The sequence below is a fragment of the Nerophis ophidion genome, linkage group LG09, assembly GCF_033978795.1.
Source record: "Nerophis ophidion isolate RoL-2023_Sa linkage group LG09, RoL_Noph_v1.0, whole genome shotgun sequence".
Taxonomy (NCBI): domain Eukaryota; kingdom Metazoa; phylum Chordata; class Actinopteri; order Syngnathiformes; family Syngnathidae; genus Nerophis; species Nerophis ophidion.
Window position 1 is genome coordinate 31624731 of NC_084619.1, and position 6000 is coordinate 31630730.

Sequence of the window (6000 nt, forward strand, 5' to 3'; positions counted from 1 at the left end):
GACAAACAGACTCAAGAACAGTTTTTTCCCTAAAGCCATAACTACGGTGAACTCTCATAGGCACTGATTTTATAGTTTAGCATCTCTCTGTGTGCAATTTTTACTTTCCACTCAGTCTGAACGCTTCTGTATGTATGTATATAGTATAATATTTAAACAACACATTCAGAACATTCGTTCTCAGGACTGTGCACCTTATCTCCTTTTGCACAATTTTTCCTTTTTTTTCCTTCTCATGTTTTGCATATTTGTAGATTGTCGCACTGATATAGGAGTAGATTTTAATCTCATTGTACCTGTGTAAAGTGACAATAAAATGCATTCTATTCTATCCTATAAATGCTATTGTCGTGTTTGTTTCTTCTTCATTGGACATTGTATGTTGCCAGTGCTGTCAATTGTGTTAAAGTTATGTGTAAGTACTTATGTGTGTCCAGTCTTTGTTATTTCCAATATTTCGCCTACGCAATTGCGGAATTGCAAGCAGAATTGTCATTTTATTTATTTTTTTTATTACAAAAATTGCTCATAACAGCAGATAGTGGATCGCCCATGACGAAACCTTCCTTCTGTCTATATATCACTGTGTTGTACAAGAAGTATGTACATTTGGGCAACATAATTTATTGTGAAGTTTATACGCGAATTGAGGTTTCTGACTTGTTAAGCCTTTCTGTGACAAAATGAAGTGTTACTTTTGCGAGGAGTTTTGTGAATATAGTGGTGAAATCATGAGATATAAAATATTTCAATCAATCAATAATTCAAAGTTTATGTACATAGTAAACTTTTTTTTTATAAACTTGACAGTTTATAAAATGCACTTGTTAAAAGTTTAGGACGTTTGGGCACTCACGTTGCCAGTAGATGGGACAGGTGTGCTAACCGCAGCTCGCACGTGTGTTTGTTTGCTGCACAGTGACTCCACGAACGGCAGGTTTAGTCACTTATTAGTTAAGTTTGTTAAAGAGACCCTCTCCCCTGTGACTGTTTACTATTTGGAGAGCGAATGCGGAACACTATAAAGAGTTTAGTTGTGTGCTATCGTGGCTATATTGGTGCGAGGGAAGTGGACAGCGTGAGTTGGGAGGTAGCGTGTGAGTGGGGACGAGTGTATTATGAGTGTAATTAATGTGTGTTTATTATTGTCTGGTTATTGTATGTTTATGTGGTGTATATAGTAAATTGTTCAACTATATAAGCCGTCTCCTCACACTCTCTTAGACTAGATTTATTGGGTAAATAGTGAATAATTGGACAATTATTAAATGTGCTTTTCATGATGGTATCCTTACATCACACTCAAATTTATAAGCGCAGGCCTAAATTTACCGCATGCCTTTGGTAAGCGCCGGAGTGAGAAGAGGTTTTAAAATAATTAGCGCATGTTTACTTTTACCGCATGCCTTTGGTAAGCGCATGATTGAGAAGAGGTTTTAAATCAATTTAGCGCCCCGGCGGCAATTCAAGGAAATACGGTATACGGAGGTAAAAATTGGCCGTGGTATTAAATGGTAGTGTTTGTCCCGTGTTATCTTGTTGGATTCTAGTAGAGACTTGAGTAATGTCTTCAAAGTCCTTTTATTTTCCTCTGCGGGGTCTTTTTTTAATACTTTGTATGTGCCACTGTCTTGTAGCATTGTTTCCATCGGTGGTATGTGTCTCCATCCATGATGACTGTTGTCCATCCTTTGTCTGCAGGGAGTAATTTCATTAAATTGTGAATTTTTTGTGAATTTATTGCTTTTTCCTTTTCTTTTAAAATGTTGCTTTGTAGGAGTTTGCATGCTTTTTAGAATATAGCTACATCTGCGTGGATCAGCTTTTTCTCCTGGGTCTTGAATTTTAATGCATGATAGTTCCGTTGCTAATATATATACTTCACATGGAATTATTTTAGGTGTGATGGCAAAATTTTACGATTTCTGTACTGCAAACGCCCGGTACACCCGCCAGTCACTCTTGGATATCAGGAACTCGCACCAGATATCTATTTCGAGAGACTTTAACCACGAGCACAACATCCCAAAAAACGACATAGCGAGAGCACCGGGCTCTCCGTGGTTTGCTGTCGGGTCTGGGAGACGGCGCAGATGGAGGAGGGAGAGGAAGCAGAAGCGTGGCCGCAGGTCCGGCGTCTTGCTAAGGCTTAGGAACCAACCCCACAAGCCACCTCTACCGAGCCTGTTCCTCTCCAATGCCAGATCCCTCGTACAGAAGATGGACGACCTGGAGTTACAACTCACTGGAAACCGCTATGTTCGGGACTGTTGTGCTATGATTATCACCGAAACCTAGCTTCACCTGTAAATACCCGATGCTAGCATGCAGCTAGCCGGCCGCACTCTGTTCTGCCGGGACAGAACTAAGGACTCCGGTAAAAGCAGAGGAGGGGGTCTCTGTATTTACGTGCATGAGAACTGGAGCAATAACGGGACAATCATTGAACAGCACTATTGCCCGGACGTGGAGTACATGTCTGTTAGATGTCGGCCTTTTTTTTCTCCCAAGAGAGCTGTCTGTTGTTATCATCACGGCTGTGTATATTCCACCGGACGCCAAGGTAAACACAGCGCTCTCTCTTCTGCTGAACACAGTCAACGAACAGCAGCGGGCCCACCCCAACAGTATTCATATCATAGCAGGGGATTTTAATAAGGCCAATCTAAAGACTGTACTCCCTAAGTTCTACCAGCACGTGAAGTGTTCTACAAGGGGCAAGAACACCCTGGACCACGCGTACACCAACATGAAGCACGCGTACAGAGCTACACCCCTCCCACATCTTGGACAGTCAGACCATCTTTCCCTCCTGCTCTCTCCTACCTACACCCCCATTAGACCCCAGGCCAGGCCCGTCACAAAGACTGTTATGACCTGGCCCGACGATGTACTCCCCAAACTTCAGGACTGCTTCCAACACACAGACTGGGACCTACTCCAACAACAGGAGCTGGAGACAGCCACAGGAACGGTGCTGGACTACATACAGTTCTGCATCGGGAATGTGACTGTGGAAAAAACCATCCGGGTTTACCCTAACAAGAAACCCTGGATGACCAGCCAAATCCGCACACTCTTCAGGGCCCGCGACGCAGCCTTCAGGTCAGGGGATAGGGCACTGTACAGTGCTGCTAGAGCCAACCTGAAGAGAGGGATTAAAAAGCAAAGGCGGACCACAGGAGGTGCATAGAGTCCCATCTGTCCAGCAATAACTCACGGGAGGTGTGGCGGGGCATTCATGACATCACAAACTTCAGAGGCTGCGATGTGACAACTGCGGGTCAGAGTGCGACACTGGCAGAGGAGCTTAACTGTTTCTTTGCCCGTTTCGAAACCCCCCAGCGACACTCATCTGCTCCAGCCTGCTCCCGCCCCCTACCGGGCTCCGGCACGACTCCACTCACTGTACAGGAGCACAATGTCAGACAAGTGCTCCTGGCTGTGAACCCCAGGAAGACTGCCGGACCAGACGGAGTAGCCTGGAAAGGTGCTCAGGGTGTGGGCCCACCAGCTCACTCTCCCCCTCACCAGGATCTTCAACCTCTCCCTGGCTCAGGCAGTCATCCCACCCTGCCTGAAGTCATCTACAATAACCCCGGTGCCGAAGAAGTCTCCCATCACGACCCTGAATGATTACCGACCAGTGGCCCTCACTCCGGTAATCATGAAGTGCTTCGAGAGAATGGTTCTCCAGCACATCAAAGACCACATCCCTCCAGACTTCGACCCCCACCAATTCGCGTACCGGGTGAACAGATCCACAGAGGACGCCATCGCTGTTGTTCTCCACTCTGCTCTGAACCACCTAGAGCAGCAGCAGAGCTACGTCCGGATGCTCTCTGTGGATTATAGTTCTGCCTCCAATACAATAATCCCGGACAGACTCTGCAATAAACTGGACACTCTTGGCCTCCCCCCTCTCACAAGCGCCTGGATAAGGGACTTCCTAACGGACCGACCCCAGAATGTGAGACTTGGCCCCCACCTCTCATCCACCCGCACGCTGAGCATCAGCTCCCCACAGGGCTGTGTGCTGAGCCCCCTCCTCTACTGCCTCTATACCCATGACTGCAGTCCAGCCCACAGTGATAACCTTATCGTCAAGTTTGCTGACGATACCAGTGGTCGGGCTCATCTCCAGGGGTGACGAGGCTGCCTACAGGGAGGAGGTCCTGAAGCTGACAGCCTAGTCTTCGAAGAACAACCTTGCTCTCAACACCAGCAAGACCAGAGAGATCATTGTCGACTTCAGGAGGAGCAGCACCGACCCTGCCCCCCTCTACATCAACGGCGAGCGTGTGGAGAGGGTCCATTCCTTCAGGTTCCTTGGAGTCCACATCTCTAACGACTTTTCCTGGACAGTCAACACCACATCAGTTATCAAGTAGGCTCAGCAGCGGCTACACTTCCTAAATGTCCTCGGGAAGTACAACCTGAAGCCTGACCGGCTGCTGACCTTCAACCGCTCGTCCATCGAGAGCCTAGTGACCTACTCTATTACAGTATGGTACGGCAGCTGCACTGCAGCAGACAGGGAGAGGCTGCAAAGAGTGGTCAAGACGGCTCAGAAGATCATCGGCCGCCCTCTCCCCTCTCTGATGGACATCTACACCTCCCGCTGCCTCAACAGAGCCATGCCATCATCAAGGACAGCACTCACCCTGGCTCTGACCTGTTCCACCTGCTTCCCTCTGGGAAGCGCTACAGGTGCATTAAAACCAAGACGAACAGGCTAAAGAACAGCTTCTCTCCCAGGGCCATATTCACCCTGAACGGACTGCCCCATTGACCCTCATAAATGCCCTATCTTCGGTGCAATAACCCATTCCACCAACCACCCTGTTTTTTTCATGTAGATATTCATGTATATATCCATTTCATCCACTGTATAGAGTCACATTTGTACAGTCTATAGGGTGTACATTTGCACAGAGTGTATAGAGTGTACACTGTTCTCTTCCACACCTTTCTTTGCACTTCTATATTCTTTATATTTTTATACATTTACACATTGTTTTCTTGCATGCACACATCGCACTGTATGGAATGGCCTCAATCTCGTTACCCTGCGTAATGACAGTAAAGCTAATTCTGATTCTGAAACAGCCTTTCCTGGCTCCTTGAAAATGCGCTTTGATAAGGTGCAAAGCCATTTTTTATTGAATTGATAGTGTGTGTTTGTTTTCATGTGTTTTTACTTTTCATAAGCTTGTCTATTGTTTCTATTTGCCGTTGTTTTGTTATATTAAATTCCTGTTCACATGACCGTTCCAAGTGTGTGGTGATTGCCTTGTCCATGTAGCGATCTAGGTCGTATTTTGATTTAATTACGTCCATTTTTTTCCTTTATTTCAATGTTGATAATGTCAATTTTGTTTGACTTCGTCCTAATTCACTCTATGATGAGGGCCTTCTTTGCTTTATCGGTGATGTTTTTTGCATTTTTAGTTGAGATGGGACTTCGCATGTTTAAACTTGCAGGTGTTATTCCTTCTTATTTGCATCACGGGCTCAAATCTCAGGTGATTATTTTTGGCAGGAAAGCTTCTTTAAAAGTTTTTCCATATGGTGGAGAGTGGTGACACTGTCATGTGCGTATCTTCCCTGAATAAGCTGTTTTTAGACATGTCTCACCAGGAAGCCACAACCGCTCTGAAGAAGGCTGAAGTGTCAGTCAAAACTGTCAGCAGGTAGAAAACCTCTCTTACACACACAACATTAAATATCTTCATCTGAACACAAGAATTTGCACCTGAGTTATAGTGGGGCGAAAATGTTTTGCAAGTGCCAGCCCTTTGATAAACAAGCTGAGAAACACTATTGAATTCAAGAAATAACTTCCCAAAAGTACCTCTCCGCTCATCGTTACCTTCACCAACAACTGAGCTCAAGATCAAGAGTCTTGCCGACAAGAGTCTTCAATTAAGGTAAATTTAATGCTAAAAGTTTTTTTACTCATTTCATTCATTATTTACATTTATTTCATATTGTTTTCTG

At 45.4% G+C, this 6000-nt stretch overlaps 1 protein-coding gene across 1 annotated transcript in view; it reads right to left on the reverse strand.

Annotated features, from left to right (window-relative positions):
• LOC133559255 (regulator of microtubule dynamics protein 2) overlaps window positions 1-6000 on the reverse strand; it is a 116734-nt gene that overhangs the window by 15791 nt on the left and 94943 nt on the right. The gene's annotated exons all lie outside the window — the stretch shown is intronic.